Raw genomic sequence first — 17476 nt, 5'->3', positions numbered from 1 at the left:
ATTGGAGTACAGAATAACATCGATACATTCCCTCCAAAATATAGCCATGAGGAAAGATTGAGATCTTTAAACCACCTGAGCACCAGACAGAATTTCAGCGGCCTTTAGTCACTAAAAATACATCACAACCTCTATTCAATGGCCACAATGTTGAAAGTGTCTCTGGTGCTTTGAAGGAAGGCTACTTTCCTGACTGTTAAAATGACATTTACTGACAGCAACAACATGTTTTACTTCACCAAGAGCAGCCATTATCCAATTAAAATGTATTGATTAAGAGGAAAAGGATAATGGTGAGAGTGAGTTTTATACCTCAAAAAAAAAAAAAACTTTTAATATGGGAAAAAAAACTGCACTACCTCCAGTGAGTCACAACTATAACATCTCTGCTGTAATATAATGCACATAGGGGACAGTTTAAGTGATGCGCGTATCCTTTTCAATGTCGCCCTAAGGGCTCAGTGGGTAAGAGGGAGTGAGAGGGTGGAGCTGTGTGTGTGTGTATGTGTGTGTGTGCGTGTGTGTGTGCGAGTGTCAGGAAACAGGATGGCTTCAGAAGATTTATCACTGCTTGATCAGGTTGCGAGTGAGTTACTGCTGTTACCCCCCCTCCTCTGCCCAGGGGCCAGGGTGGTATATCAGCCTCTATATGACACATGCACACATGCACACACATACACATGCATGTACACACACATAGCGGGGCAGTATATCAGCTTGTCTGCGACAGGCTGTGTGTGTGTGTGTGTCTCTCCCATCATCTGGCCATTAGACAGTAATGGCTGGGAGAGGAGAGTAGGGTTTCCCTGTGGGCTCAATACAACAGCGTTTATTACACACAACAGAAGCACCATCCTGGCCCTGCCACTCACCGGAGAGACAGAGGAGGAGGAAAGAGGGAGAAAAAAACAGGCGGTGATAAAGGGGAGGGAGTGCAGGCCATGGGTAGCATGTCAGGAGTTCAGGGGAACTTTGTGTACTCTCTTGTTTGGGTGTTTAACCACGTCCACCTGCGCAGTTGAAGCAGGCTATGTGGCTTCTGACAGGAGAAATAAGAGAATAAACACTGAATTTTGGTCAATAAAGCATCCTTTCCATGGCACACATTTCAACCAGTCACAGTAGGAAAAGCACATGCGTTATAAATAACATGAACAATTACTATTCACTCAAATATGCTGTCTTTAAAGCAACACTTCATGGGGGGAATTACTCTTATTGGCTTTCTTTCCAAGAGTGAGATGAATAGACTGATTGTGTTCTCTCACTTTCAAAAAGCCATCATATATGTTTTTCTTGCCTTGACCTTGTGCGACATATCAACTTGATAGTGCGTTCACTCATATGTAATCTGTGACATTTGTATTTCAATGGCTGTTTGTATTGGTTGTGTTGGCTATATCGTTTAATTCCTCTTAGAGAGGTAACACATTCCGAGGGTTGTTGAGTTGTGCTGATCGCTGGAGGTAAACTTGAGACTAGAAACGTGTCACACACTCCGGCTCCACATGCATTTCTTTTATCAGGTCGAGATCTACTTCTTTTCCAGTCTCAATGCTGCCTTCTTCTATATACTTCTTACATGAAACTTCAAAAATATTTTATCTACACAATGTCCTGCCCTCTCTCGTCAACATGTTACTGAGTCAGCTGGTGGATGCTGCTCGGCATATTTTTCTATTTGAACAGAGCCAGGCGAGCGGTTGTCCCCAGCAATCCTTACGTTAAGCTAGGCTAGCCATGTTCTATATCCTGCTATGTAGGCCTAATTACTGTACAGATGACACTTATCTTCTCCTGTCACTTTCAAAAAAAGGAAAGTAAATAAGCCCACTTCCAAAAATACTTAACTATACAGTTAAAGCAACTGATTGAAGGCAATCTTGGGAAATGTAGGAAAATTCAGTGCAGCCAGTGTGGCAGTTCTGACTGTACAGAAAAGTTGCATAGCTCAGCAAGGAAAATGAGGATGAAGACTGTAGAAGATCAGTTACATAAAAGGAAATTATTTAAAATAATGTAACAAAGCAAATTAGATGACAAATAATACATTTCTTCCTGTGATCCTGAAAGGTTCCCCTGAGCGAGCCTCCTCTGTAACCCCCACAGCAGGATTAAGAGGCGTGAAAAAGCAGGGTTTCACATGCGGGACACAGGGACGTACATCATGTTAGCATCGCACAAAACATGTGCGAATGGGCTGTAATTCCCCAGTTTAAGTCCCTTATTTCCATTTTGTCATGTCTGAGCGCTTGTCATGCTTTTGAACAAACATTGACATAATTAAAATGCAAATGCAGTTTGGTGGTGGAGGAGACAGAGAGAGATTTCTAAGCTGATATGCACACAGACACGGACGCACAGAAGGAGAAACACGCAGACACACACAAACACACACAAAACGCGACAGAAAACACACACAAGCAGAAACACAGCAAACGATGATAAAGGTTTAGAACAAATTCCCTGTTTGCGCAGAAAACTATTGAGGACCGTGTAAGTGGGTTTTGTGCTGATGAGTGCACTGTTGTGTATGTCTGTATAAGAGTGTATGTATACACACACACACACACACACGCACACACACACACACACACGCACGCACACACACACACACACACACACACACAGGGCTCCATGGGCTTCAGGCTCCCCAGCCCCTGGCCTTTATTAAGAGCAGTTGTTTGATGAGAAAAGAAGCCGGCCTTCACTCCAGGGCCTGGCAGAAGCCTGGGGAGTGGGTAAGTGGGTTAACCCAGAGGCCCAGACAAAGCCTGAGGAATGGTTAAGTGGGTCACCCGCCCTCAACTGAACACTCAAAGGATCCACTCTGACTCCTCTCCCTTTTATTATTAGAGCTGGTCTAATGTGTGAAGGGACCTCAGGAAGGAACACAGCACTCATCTCTGCATGAGCGAGTGAGCTTGTGTGTATTGGTATGTGCATGCATGTGTGTGTGTGTGTGTGTGTGTGCTCTTGCAGCTAAAGCACAGAAAATGCAGTGGTCCTTGAAGACACTGAGAAATTAGAAGTACCAAGTTCAAGGCTGCTACATGGGAACATGCGGCGCTGCTATAGTGTGAACAACACAGGAGAAAATGATACAGAAGAAAAGTGGCATCTAATGTGAAGGATGCTCACACCTTGGCCATGATGGGTCCCGGCATGTTGAGAGAATGTAGGACACTATGATGCTGCCATTCAGTCCAGACACGGCTAAAACACACTTTTTATGAGCAATGTCACACAGGGTCCAATAAATTCCTGTCATAAACATAAACACTCGGCTATTTTCCTCAAGGTCTCTCTGTAAGCAGGACACTGTCATTTGTCAGGACTATTCTCTTGACTGCAGGTCAAGTAAGTTTGTCACACTTTCTTCATGCTAAATTTAGCAACTTCTTTACAATTTGCTGGTATTGGAACTGGCTTACCTAGTTTTCTAATGAGGACGTTTTTACCATTTGCGCCTCTTTTGTTGTCTTTGAAAGGATAAAGGATGAGGTTTGTCTTAAATCTATTTTGGATTTTATCTTATTTTTACTTCAGTGTTTTCAGTCAGAACTCATAACTTTCTGATAATATTGTGCATAAAAACAAAACAGCAAAAGAGAGTCAAGAAGAGAGCTGGAAAAAATAAATTGAAAAGTTGTACTTGAATACACATTATGGTTCGGAGTAATATAAGCAGAGCTACAGTCTGTAAGAACATTTTGTGGACAGTGACACTGTAAGATATGAACTTAAAAGTTGTGAAGTGAGATTAACTTGGTAAATATTACTTCAGATTTAAGCGCCACCTATGGGTTGCTCATGACCACAGCTGTGTACTATGTATAACACATGCAGGAAGTAAAGCTTAACGACTTCAGTGCAAAGACCATGCTGCACTACAACATGGTGCAGCACACACACACGCACGCACATGCACACACACACACACACACACACACACACACACACACACACACACACAAGCATATATACTTCAGTGGGGAGATCAGCAGGAGGATCAAGTGTAAAGTCTCTTGTGTCATGGAAAGGCCTTTGATGAAGAAACACAAACAGTGAAACCACACCAACATAAACACACACACACACACACACACACACACACACACACACACACACACACACACACACACACACACCAATTCACTAATTTCCTCCAAACTGTAATTATGTTCTCACCACAGTCTCGATAAAGATTTACTTTTGTTCATCTGGTTTTTCCTTTATTCATCTGGCAGCATCTGGTTTCCTGTCATTTGTTGCGTTGCAAGATTAATGAATGACTTTTACTTCACTAAATCTGAGTGACATCCAACACACACACACACACACACACACACACACACACACACACACACACACACACACACACACACACACACACACACACACACACACACACACAGTTCCTACATAAACAAACAGAGTGGGTCTTTGTATTCCACTGCATATCACCACAACACAGATCAACAGTCCCTGAGGTAATGGCCAAAATAAAGATCTCATTACTTTACACTCTCTCCCTTTCTTTCTCTCTCTCTCTTCCCCTCTCTCTCCATGACTTGTCAGCTGCCAGACCCTGACGTCTCCTTTCATGTTGGCCAGGCCTCTGAGAGGAGCTGAGAGATGCTGAGAGGCGCAGAGAGCCTCCCAGGGCTTTGAGCAGCGTTTGATTCCTGCTAGATAATAGCTGGTTCACTGTCAGCCCCAGGATGATCAGTTAAATCCTTAATCACTGCCTGTCCACTTGCATGACAGTTATTTTAGGGCTCTTTTCTGGACCTTCTCTTCTCGCTTTCCAGCTCTCCACCTCTCTCCCTCCCTCTGTGAAAAGTAATCCCACAACAGAAGCAACAGAAACGACATGCTGTGGATGGGTTCAGGCATGGAGGGATAGGGGGTCAGAGGCAGCTTTATTTCTGCAGGTAGTTTATACAGTATGTGTTTGCAAGATGGAGAGGAGGATGGAAAACGCTAGAAACCTGCATCTGGAGTATTATATGCTGTGTGGCTATAGCTCATTCCTTCTGCATTAAGGGGGAAAAAAGAAAACAGAGACGGATGAAGGAAGAGGGGGCTGGCACCAAAAGAGAGAAAAGGAGTGAAGATAAGTGCAAAGACCAAACTGAGAGGAACTCGTCTTTGACATGTCAGCATGAGGACAAAAAGAGGGCGGACCGCTCTCCTTCTCCTCCACTCTCCTCGACCTGCCTGTTTTTAAAGGACATTCAAAGCCTGGCAGAGAGACAGTTAAGGCGTCGTCTGTCAGTCTGTCCTGTACCTGTGTCACGGGCTGAGCGGTGCAGGGAGATGAGCGTTCTCTGTTCATGTCCAATCCAGGGCCTTGATCAAGGCTGCTCCACAGCCAGGTGCTGCCACTGCTGACAGCCTCACCCCCACCCCCACCCACCTCCGTCTGAAAGACGATGGGCATTTCACTCTGACAAAGACAGAAGTTTGGGGGTCGGCGGGTGGGGTTGGTGGGGGGATGCTTGAAGTACAGTTTGACTACAGAGGAATCACAGAAACTTTTAGACAGCCTGGACGTTGACGTTGTTGAGTGTGCGCAAAGTAATCAGATCTTTGAAGTTCCTGTAGCCTGAAAGGCTTTAGGGTTACAGTTGAAGTAAGTTCAGAGGTGTTGGATTTAAAGTATGAAGAACACATTTTTTTACAGGTCACTGCTGATTCATGCAAAGAATTTGTTGGGTTCTTGAGCTATGATTTGGATTTTCAGAAGATTTTACATTGCATTGAGTTTTATTTTGTTTCTGCCGTGTTTGAAGTGTTTTATGATGAAAAGGAAGCCTGGTGGCTTTGGAGAGCAATAAAGCGGCTGTTTCTGGTTAAACAAAAAGGATGTTTCTCTGGTCTTTCTCTGTTGGGAGGGATTACATTGGACAAATCTCAAAAATTGTTGTCTTCATTAGTACTTGGGTACAAATACATGGGAAAATAAGGTCCATAAACACATAATATTTAGAAACCCTGACTGGGGAATGCAGTGCAGTCAGTTCCTCAGGTCAAAATATACTGGTTAATTACTGGTAATTACTGTGTTGAGCTATTGGCAGCTAAATTAACCAAAACTGACGTCCCTTGTTCAGATGTTCATACCTGTTTTAAACAGACCTCCAGGTTAGTCTTTGTTATTTTAGAGACAAGACAAAGATAAAGTCTAAAATGAATAATCAAATAATGCAAATTAATTACAAAAGCTGGCTTGGTCCCATCTCATGGTTATGTCACTAAGGTTCCATTCTGCAAAAGATCCTGATGAAATGTCTTCTGCTTGTCTTTCTCATAAACTCTCCCGTCTGTCACTCTATTTCTCCCTCTTTTCTTTCATATGCACTACTATGAGCACAGAATGATGGTATTGTGGCCGTTCTGTAAAAGGCAGACCATACTCCATTGCCTCATTTCCACGAGTCTCAACCTTTGACCCCTTGATTCTGACTGGCGGCACTTTGCTGTAAGGCACAGGGAGCCTTTGAGCCAATAGAATCAGAGCACAGCTGGAGGTCAGAGGGTCATAGACACACCATGTATGGAATTCCATAGAGCCCGAGAGGTCAGAGGTCACTCTCAATCACAGTCAACACAGTAAAGAACCAGGAGGCTCCTACAGCCACAACAGCGACAGGGAGAATGAGACACAGAGGAGAACAAATGAAAGAGAGGGGGGGAGATAGGGGCAAATGATTTTAAGGATGATGACGTAAGAGAAGATGATCCATTCTTATATATGTATGTCTGCATTATCTGAACTGGCAGTAGGACATGATCTAAAATCTCCCACACTGGGACCACCATCTGTGGTGGTGGCGGCTTGTGTTTTCATGTTATCTTTTTTTGGTGATATTTACACTATTCTGACATTCTTGTATGTTATTCATAAATAACTCAGGTATTTAGTCTGTGGACTTGATTGCCATGAACTCCGTGCAACCTGAACTTAATTCAAGTCAAGAAATCAGTCCATATTTCTGAGAAATTGCTCTCAGCTGGCGTGTTCGTCCAACACAGACGGCTGTCTGCACACAGGTGCAGAACACAAGCTCACCTTTGTCTGCAACATATGGCTCATTGGTCGACTTTCATTACCATTTTCATGGTCACAGTTGCTCGTGAACGCCGCTTTCCAAAACATGACTCAAAACATTAGCAGCGATGCTAGCTCAGCGGCACCTGCTTACAGAAGAGGATGAGGAGGAGGGTTCAGTGGACGTGGCTGAGGAGTGTAATGCCACATTTCCACTAGCGCGGCTCGACTCGACTCGACTCTACTCTACCCGGTTGTTTTGTGTTTCCATTAGGGATAGTACCTGGTACCAGATACTATTTTTAGTACCTGCTCTGGCGAGGTTCCAAGCGAGTAGAAGCGATACTATATGTGTGACGTCAACAGCCTGTCGGCCACTGATTGGCCGGAGAGTGTCGTCACTGGTCTGCGACGTCCAACACCGGAAAAACAATCCCGCCCCCTCCATTGTAACGCCGGGCAACAGCAACCGCTGAATTTATTCTTTATTCTCACTCGAGGGAAATGGCTGCTCGTAAAATATCACCGTGGTCCGTCGACAAAAAGCCACAAACCAAGCAGCAAATACAACATCGCCTCAATGTCCTCCATTGTTTGTCGGCTCTGTTTGCGTCGCGTACAAATTGACGTCATGGCAGTTTCGCGCTGCCGTGGTATGACGACCCCGCCTACGTTGGGGAGGTACTATGAAGTACTCAATTGTAATGGAAACTCAACCAAACCAAGCAGAGAAGAGTAGAACCGAGTCGAGTAGAGCTGGAAGTGTGTAATGGAAATGCGCCATAAAAGAAGGCTATTTGTTTGGCAAATTTTACTTCATGCTCTATTGCAAAGTATTAATGTTTCTCAATTAGTCAGACATTTGCGTATGTGGGGGTGGTTATGGTGACAAGGATAATACCCCATATGTCTATTCTACCATTTATTACGTTTGTATATTGCTGATATGCTCAATAGTAGGGGTTGAAATAAAGTGTTCCTAATATTTTTAGCGTATTACTCATTAAAATTCACCATATCTAGAACACTCATTGGGCAACATTCATAAGATTTTTGTGGTACTGTTCAGCTTAGCAAGTAGCTGTTTGTGCTCCACAGTGAAATGATTACATTTAATGAAATCTTAGTCTCATTAGCAGGTGTGTTCAACACAGCAGTGTTTGTGATCACGTTCAAGGTTACACCAGGTGCCATCCAATAGTCCCTCTGTGATCCACACATACAAATTAAACACGATGTGTCTGACAGAACGCTGTGTAAGTTTGGAAGGTGTGTGTGTGTGTGTGTGTGTGTGTGTGTGTGTGTGTGTGTGTGTGTGTGTGTGTGTGTGTGTGTGTGTGTGTGTGTGTGTGTGGTGTATACATGTGTGTCTAAGTCTGTGAAGAGTCCCAGAGGTGCCCTAACTGCCTAAGCCACTTCTGCAGATCTGTTGAAAGATCATCAAGAGACTTTTTTCTCAATCCATGGGTGTGAGGGTGTACGTGTGTGCGTGCGCACATGTGTGTGTGCGCGTGCGTGCGTGTGTGTGTGTGTGTGTGTGTGTGTGCGTGTGTGTGTGTGTGTGTGTGTGTGTGTGTGTGTGTGTGTGTGTCTCTGTGGGAGCATGCTGGCTGTGTCTGCTGCTTAACACTCACTTTCATCACGCACACGCTCAGAAGTGACAGTCCCTGTCTCTACAAAGGGATTTAGAACATCACCAAGAGACCTGCCATCTCTTTCCCTCTCTCACACACACAAACACACACTCATGCACATACACAAACATGCAGAAATACCCACACAAAGCTTGCTACAAAGGGATTCATGATGTCACCCAGAGACGTAACTTAGTTCCACATAATTTCCTATTATTCCTCCTAATGAATCTTAAAACAAGATAGCGGCTGTTAAATTACTCTCCTCTTCCATCTTCTCCTCTCTCCTCACCTCTCCTCATCTTTATTTCCTGTCATCCCTGGCAAATCTCCCCTACATCCCACTCCCTATTGACACGTATCCCCAGAACGCACAAGCAACCAGGCCCACAAAGGCCTAAGCGCCTAAGCTAACAACCGATACACAAAAACACAACAACAAAGCAGTTGTTGTCAGGTTGTTAAGTCCCTGCCACTGTTTCCAAGGGTCGGGGAGACGGCAAGTAGACAGAAAGAGGGAGAACAGGATGAGATGGGCTTTGGAGAATAAAAGACGGCTAATCCCTGCATTTGGATATGAGAAACGCAGGCCCGCAGGAGAACGCATCAAAGCCGGCGCTAAATTAGCCTACATACAGAGAGTGAGAGGAGAGTAGAGTGAGAGAGAGGCCGCTGATTTGAGACAGTGTGAGAGGAGCAGGGAGAGGTAGTCTCCTAGGGCCCAGATTAGCAACACACACTCATTATTCTCCAGCATTGCTGCTGCACACAAACACACATGCACACCCACAGCCATGCACACAGATTAGAAACATACACTCATTATTCTGTCTCAGTGGGACACTAAACCCTAAAATCCAGCACGCTTGCTGGGAGCACTTGCGCAGAAACTGGCCGATGGACTAACGGGGCCCAACACATCCTTTGTAGCTGTGCATCGTTAGCCACGTTGGGCGCTAGCACCTCACAGGGGGGTGTGTAAGTGCATGCGTGTGTGTGTACGTGTGTGAGGGAAGGGCTGACGAAAGCAGGCAATTAGGACAAGAGTGTGCTGGTTCATTCAGCTCCACAAGTGGAACCATCCAAAGCACATTAAATAAGGAAGCTAGGCAGAGAGACAGCGTAGGTTAGGATGCCTCTTTGTGTGTGTGTGTGTGTGTGTGTGTGTGTGTGTGTGTGTGTGTGTTGGGGGGTGGGGGGGTGAGAGAGGAGAGAGAGAGGGACAGAAAAGCTTATCTGGAACATGAAGAATGGGCGAAGAAGAAGATGCAGAGAGAGAGTTCACAAAGTGAGTAAAGATTTTGAGATGAATCATGCAAGGTCATCGACACAAACTGTCTTACAATTAGGTAAACCACCGGTGTGTGAAGAGAACAAAACAATATTGAAGAGAATACAGCTAAAATAGGTGTTTTGTGAAATCTGAATGCATATATTCATATAACAGAAATCCAGCTGCTGATGAGGAATGTGAAACAAACTATAGACGTGTTCTGATTACTGAGACGTCAACATCACGATGAATGAGCGTGCACATGTTGAACACAGCTGAAGGACATGAAAGTGAACCAAGAGGCATCTCTCAAAGCGCTGCATAACTTCTCCAAGCTCTCTCCTTGAGTAATGTGCAGCAGGGCTTAGCCGGCTGGACGGGAGGATGTGGAGAGGTCACACCTCACACACACCAGCTGCCTCCATCAGCGGCAGCACCATCAGTGGAGAAAAAAACGCTGTGCAGAAATTATTTTGATGGAGACCACAACTTGATGCAGCCTATTTCAATTTAATAAACACGTTAGCCTGAGGGTTTATTAGCATGAATGAGTGAGCGACAATAATGTTTTCGGCATAATTACTTTCTGTCTGAATCCTTATATTTTAGCTCCTCTCAAAGTGAAGCAGGATGCTCCTTTTTTAAATAAGAATGGAATGCACTTAATTAGCAGCGTTTGGTGTCATTGTAGTGAGGCACGGCTCTGACTGCAAGCATGACACACTTTTTCTTCTTTTTTTTCAATGTTCATTTATGTCTTTTTTACATGAAGCATTTGGTGCATGTGGTTTCTTTGTTGTGAAGCACTCCAAGTTGCATTTCTTGTATGAGAGGTGCTACAAAAATGAAGTTTATTATTATTTTTATTATTATTATTATTATTATTTTAAGCACCTGATCTATTTGTCAAATTTGAAAAGACATTTTTGATGCCATAGTTTTACAGCCCACAAACTATAATTCTGTTTATACAACCTTTCCTTCAAGTACTCCGATTTTCTCTTGCATTAGAGTAATCTGCCGTATTTCATATGTTTCTTTTATCTTGTTGCCGTAGCGTGTCGCGCCTCACTTCAAGAGAAGATGCCGATCTTTGAGCATTTGCCGTTCTCAATTAGAAATTCAGTCACACTATTTTCCAACATAACAGATATTCTCCAGTGTAAAAAAGGAACTAAATAAGAGTGTCCATTGCAATGATCCTCAGCGCTATTATAGAAATTAAAGATCTTTACACATTTTTTGCCTCATGGATAAATGAGGAAAGCAAAATACTGGACATTCAACAGACTTTTTTGCAAAGCGTCACATCTTGTGCTCCAACATCCAAAAACATACATCATCTATTTGAGAATAGCACAGATTTCTCTCCAGCCATAACTTAATGATTTTCATGTGAGTTTTTATTGTTTATCATGAATTTCTGCGTAATTCCCGACCTATGATAATTTTAATCCCCTGCTTTATCGCTCTCTCTTTCTCCTTCCTCTTCCTCATCTCCTTTATCTTCTTCTCCTAATAGGATAGTGGTCCATGCTGAAAGCTGCCACGTTACCTAGCAGGTTGTACAGCCTTCCACTCTCAGTCTGACATGTGCAAGCAGACACACGCACACACACACAGACACACAGACACACAGACACACACACACACACACACACACACACACACACACACACACACACACACACACACAGTAGCAATTATGGCAATCAGCAAGCCGACCCAATTAGTGTTTCCTGCTTGTTAAGCCCTAGGGGTTGGCTGCCCGACCACCTCACTTTGCATAACTTAATCTGCAATGACAGGGTGTGACATCCAGACTTCTGACCCTACCAGCAGCTTGTGTGTGCGTGTGTGTGCGTCTGTGTGTGTGTGTGTGTGTGTGTGTGTGTGTGTGTGTGTGTGTGTGTGTGTGTGTGTGTGAGACCCTACTAGTTGTCCAACCCATGTGTGGTTACAATTTACATTCACCAAATTGCTCCCAGACTGAGCTCGCCTCAGCCAGGCCTAAGAGTTCTGGATCCAGGGGAGGAGCACTGTATCTGGGTGTGATTCTCCAGCTGCCTCCCTTCTCCTGTGGGTTTCTCTTCTGTCTGAGCTGGTTAACGGCTGATGGACAACTTTGTTAATATGCAGCTTGTGAGGAGAGGCAAAACATGGTCTTTCCTGCCGTCCGTGATGCACATCAGCACATGCATGCACACACATACCAGCATACCGCACTCACACTCATCGCTGTGGAAAAAAAAAACTCCTGCTGCCATGTTCAAACTCTGCTCCTCTAAGCAAGTGCCACGATAGTAAAATTTGTTTCATGGTCAAACACTTGTGCTGTTATGAAGTGTACCAGAGGCCCTCCCCTTCTCAGTGAGTGGTTGCCCCGTGACACATGTTGCTAGGCATTAAACCTGACAGAAACCATGGTTACTGAACACAAAAGAACCATTGTGGAGGTGTGTTTGATCTCAGCTTGTGTGTGCGTGTGTGTGTGTGTGTGTTTGAACTCAGTGTGAACTGCATGGAGTCTGCGGAAGCTTTCTGCGAGGGGAACAAAAGCACAGCGGAGTGTGTGAGTGTGGCCATCACCCTGATTGCTGAGAGAGGAAGCAAAACAACAACTTCTATCTCCTTCAGCTCTCCGAGTTTCTCTCCTCTCCCTCTTTTTAATTCTCTGTTTTGCTTTCCTTGACTAATTGTTTTTTGTTGGGTTTTTTTTCTTCTTGAGTTCAAAACTGGCGAGGAAAGCGTAGCGGGGTGTGTTTTGTACGAGTATCTCTCTGGTGCCTATTCCATTAAAGGCAGACTGATAAACAGGCTAGGATAATTAAAGGGGAGTGATAAATAGTGCTGCCTTAATTAAAGGGGAGTGATGAGGACACGTGTCGAAATGTTTTGTTAGCGGGCCGACGGACAGATGAAGGAGGAGAGTAATTGCTTTGGATTAATTATTTGGATACGGGCGGCGAGAGGGTACACACATCTCTTGAGGGCTCTTTCAGGATGGAGGGATGAGAGGAGGGGGAGATGAGGAAGAGTGTGGGGAGTGAAAGGCTGGTTTCAAGGAAAGATTCACTGGCATTCATCTCTCTTCAAGCCTAGAATGGCACTAACATGGACATCAACCGTGAGGGAGAGGCTGTTACCGTGCAAGGCTGCTGGATTTGTGAGATCATGAGATCACATAAGATCACGTGAGCGGAGAATCCATCTTAGCAGGCTTCAAGTTAAGTGTCAGTGGCCAAACCACCACAGCAGTTCAGACCAATCAGCGTCCTGTGAGGTACTAACAGCAGCTACATATGTGCTTTAGGTGTGACAACAGCGAATGTTCAAAAAGAACAATGGTGGCTCCTAAAAGGGGGGCTAGGGCTAGCATAGATGCTGCTCTATCATCATTTATATCACAACTGGAGAGATCTACTATAACATCATATAGTTGGTTGATCTGATTGGTTGAGGTCAGCTCGTGACAGACAGATGATTCATCGAATCACCCGCCAAGTGTTTTGGATGATTCTGTTCATCTCTATTCAACTATGAAGAGTTGACTGAATGAGTCTTTTCCAGTAACAAAAGTACACAAGCACACACTTGCAGACCTGGGAGCTGCCCAGTATAACCACATGCTTCAACTGGTGTCTACTGAGCAGCAGTCAGAGGTGAATCACCTCACCACATGAGCAGTTACTGCTGGATAAAGGCTTTTATTCTTTCACTTTTCCTTTCCAAGTTTTCACAGGATTTGGGAGATCTTGCAAGTGTATGTCTCTACACACTTGGTTTGGTTAAACCTTCAATCAGAATTACTGTCAAGTCCAAGTTCAGTAACAAATGCTCAGGAAATAGTCTGGGTAATTGTAATGCCTGGATATGACACCGATACCAATACCAGTACCTCACAACACAACATTTACTGTTAGGAGTAAAAACCATGCCCAGAGTATCACGGGATTTTTGAAGCCAATGCTGATATTAATTTTTGTTCATGTGAAAAATCCAACACTGGAGCACCTTGGGAGCTGAATGGTTACAGAGCAGGTACAATACCAGCTGGCAACCTTTGTTAAAAGTCATACCCCTCCCTCTCCCATTTCCTATCTGCTTCTACTGTCCAATAAGATGAAAAATGGTTAAAAAAAAAATCCAATATCAATCTACTGATATGGTGTCTTTACAAAACCCATTACATGTTTAATTTACATTAATTATTCATTCAGGTTGCTTTATATTTTTTTACAGTCGAAGAATAAACTTGACATGAGCATCATATGGAAAAACTATCAAACGGTAACACTGTTTCAAAAGATTTCTTTCACAAGGTTTTTCACAGGGTTCCTGAGTCCATGTAGTAACATCCTTCTCCTCTCCATCCTCGCTTGTGAATGACTGAGCCTTTCCAGGATGCCCCTTTCATACCCAATCATGATACTTTCACCTGTTACCAATGAACCTGTTTACCTGTGGAATGTTCCAAACAGGTGTTTTTTGTTTCCCAGGTGTAATTGTGGGCAAAAACAGAGATCTATTAGTTATTTTTCTGCCTTTTTAAGCTGTTTTGTTTTCTTCATCTTCTCAGGGAAAATATATACTACATAAAGTATGATCTTGGAAAGGTTATTCCTAAAATCTGTTGTTTTTTTGAGTGTGTGCGTAATTTGTCCATGTGCACACTCAAAGCCCTGGTTCCCCTAAAAAAGCCCAGAAGTCAAGCATGCGTGACCTCCTCTCTCAGCAGTGTGTATGTGCATCCCACTGAAAGGCTTGACTTCACCATTTCCTTTTTAGCAGCGGCAGTCGGGCACTAAAGCCTAAAAAACTAAAGTGCATACGCACACAGTTCACCACGCACGCACTCACGCACACAATGTCTGCTTTACTTCTCCACCTTCAGACTGTGTGTGTGTGTCTGTGTGCATGTGTGTGTGCGTGAGTGTGTTTGTGTGGATTGTGTGTGAGCAGGTAGAACCATCTGTGGTGTAGATCACAGCCAGATGTCCTGGGCTCCGCCACCAGCCAGATCACCTTACATAAATACTTTACCATGTGAGGGAATCATTTAGCCATATTAATTGACGGTAAACTTGCCCTGGAACGAAGGCCCCAGACTCCTGCAGACACACACACACACACACACACACACACAAACACACACACACACACACACACACACACACACACACACACACACACACACACACACACACACACACACACACACACACACACACACACACACACACACACACAACGCCACAATCCTGAATCACAGGTGGGTTCCTTCACTCACAGGAGCAGCGAGTGGGTAACCGGTGGTAACCGGACTCTGATCAAAAGGAAGATTGACATAAATAAAGAGCCTGCAGGAATGCATTGTGCAAACAAAATATGAGCTGGGCCCCAAAACATTCCCTGGAGGGGAGGGCTGAGGAGGAAGAGGAGGAGGAGGAGGAGAAGAGAGAGTGAGAGGAGGGGGGCAGTTGGGTAGTTTTCTTTTTTTTATTCCCTCTTGCACTCAGCTCTCCTGTCTTTCATTTTGGTCCATATAGACATGTGTCTCAGCATTCAAAAACAAGAGCACACCAGGTGAAAATAGCAGGACAAAAGGGAAAAAGATGCGGTGCAGGTTGACATCAGTGGCCTATCAAAATTAAACTGGAGAGATTAAAAAACATGTACTTCAGGGCACAGCAGACTGGGTTTCGCCCCTCTAGTGACAGTCTAATGTTTTGCCACCTATTGTTGTCACTTCTAAACAGGACCAAACCTTCTTGAGCGGGGGAGTGATATTTAATCCCCTGCTTACTGAACCTTTGATATGGTAGCCTTCACCCATGGGCCTCTAAGGTTTATGTACACACAGACACAGAATGACACACACACACACACACACACACACACACACATGCACACACAACAAAAACCTGTCTGGGGAACTTCCATGTAGCTTCTGGTGTCTGTTTGTCTCCATGTAAGGCTTTAAATCTAGAGGGGAAAACAAAGTGGCATAGCCCACGTAGACGTACACACACAGTGCTGTACACATGGTCATAACACTACCATAAGAGGAGTTTACAGCTGGCACAGCAGGGTCACTTCAAGAAGCACTGGGACATTTTTAGGCTTTCTTTCCAAAACAGAACCAGAGACTGTATCACTAAAAAGAGAGTTGCTAAAATCAGCCGCCTATGCACACAAACAGAAAAACACAGGCGCGCGCACACACACTAACACACATACAGATATTACTGTTGACTTTAAACAAAACTTCATGTTAAGTATTCTCTCCTGGGCTTCTGTCACAAGATAATGAGTATTAAGAGAGTACTAAAATAAACTTTTTGATTTACAATTGATATGTGCATGTAAGAGAGTACTAAAATAAACTTTTTGATTTACAATTGATATGTGCATGTTTCTGTGAGCACTTCTGTGTATACCATAAATGTGTGTGTGCTTCTGAGCTTTTTCTGTGTGTGTTTGTTTTTATATCCCAAAGCATCTGGGACCAGTTGATGAGGAGAGGAGACATAATGGAAGGAGGAAACAGATAAAAGGCAGCACAATAACAGAGATCACTACATCTCCCCTGACAGTAGGTTGCAACCTCAGCTCTGTGGGGAAAACACACACTAACACACTCTTTTAACTGCGCAGCAGAGACATCGTGCTCTCAGTAGGGACTGAGAGGGACCCACTGAGTGCCTGTTCAGCTTGAAATATAACTGTATGTTTGTGACCTAGGGATTCGTGTGTGTGTGCCCCACAGCAAGGTATCGCATCCCTCCAGGTGGGGTGAGGGTGTTGAGGGGCGGGGTGGGGGCAGCAGGGATCCCGCTGGCAACGCTCTGGGAGGAACCGCAGGGTGCTGCTGTTCCCACAGAAATCAAGGAGGCAGAGGACAGGTGACAGAAATGGGGGTGGGGGGAGCAGGGGAGGAAAAAATAGAACACAATGTAAGCAAGGAAAAGAGGTGGAGCTGGGATCCACCTCTCCTCTCTTCACTACCTTCACCCCTTCCCTCTGAGCAGGCCGCTCACGGAAGAAAAACAAGTTTGATGGAGAAAGAGAAAGCAAAAGGCAGGAAAGGGCTGCATGAAAGGAAAGAAAAACAGGGAAAGGTAAATCTAATTACAGAGGCCAGATATGGCTGCAACGTTAGTTAACACTGAGACAATAAACACCGCTCCCATGCAACCACTCTGTGAGTGCGCGCACACAGTGTGTGTGTGTGTGTGTGTGTGTGTGTGTGTGTGTGTGTGTGTGTGTGTGTGTGTGTGTGTGTGTGTGTGTGTGTGTGTGTGTGTTTTCTTATGAGTGATAGGGACCAGAAGAGGGCAACAGGGAAAGACGAGCCTATGTTTGTTTGTACATGGCTGTTTCTCAGGCCCTTGACACTGGCATTCCAGAACCGCACACATGCACACACACACACACACACACACACACACACACACACACACACACACACACACACACACACACACACACACGCTGACATTTCATAACCAG

The sequence above is a fragment of the Chaetodon trifascialis genome, chromosome 3, assembly GCF_039877785.1.
Source record: "Chaetodon trifascialis isolate fChaTrf1 chromosome 3, fChaTrf1.hap1, whole genome shotgun sequence".
NCBI classification, from domain to species: Eukaryota; Metazoa; Chordata; class Actinopteri; order Chaetodontiformes; family Chaetodontidae; genus Chaetodon; species Chaetodon trifascialis.
This window is presented reverse-complemented; position numbering follows the sequence as displayed.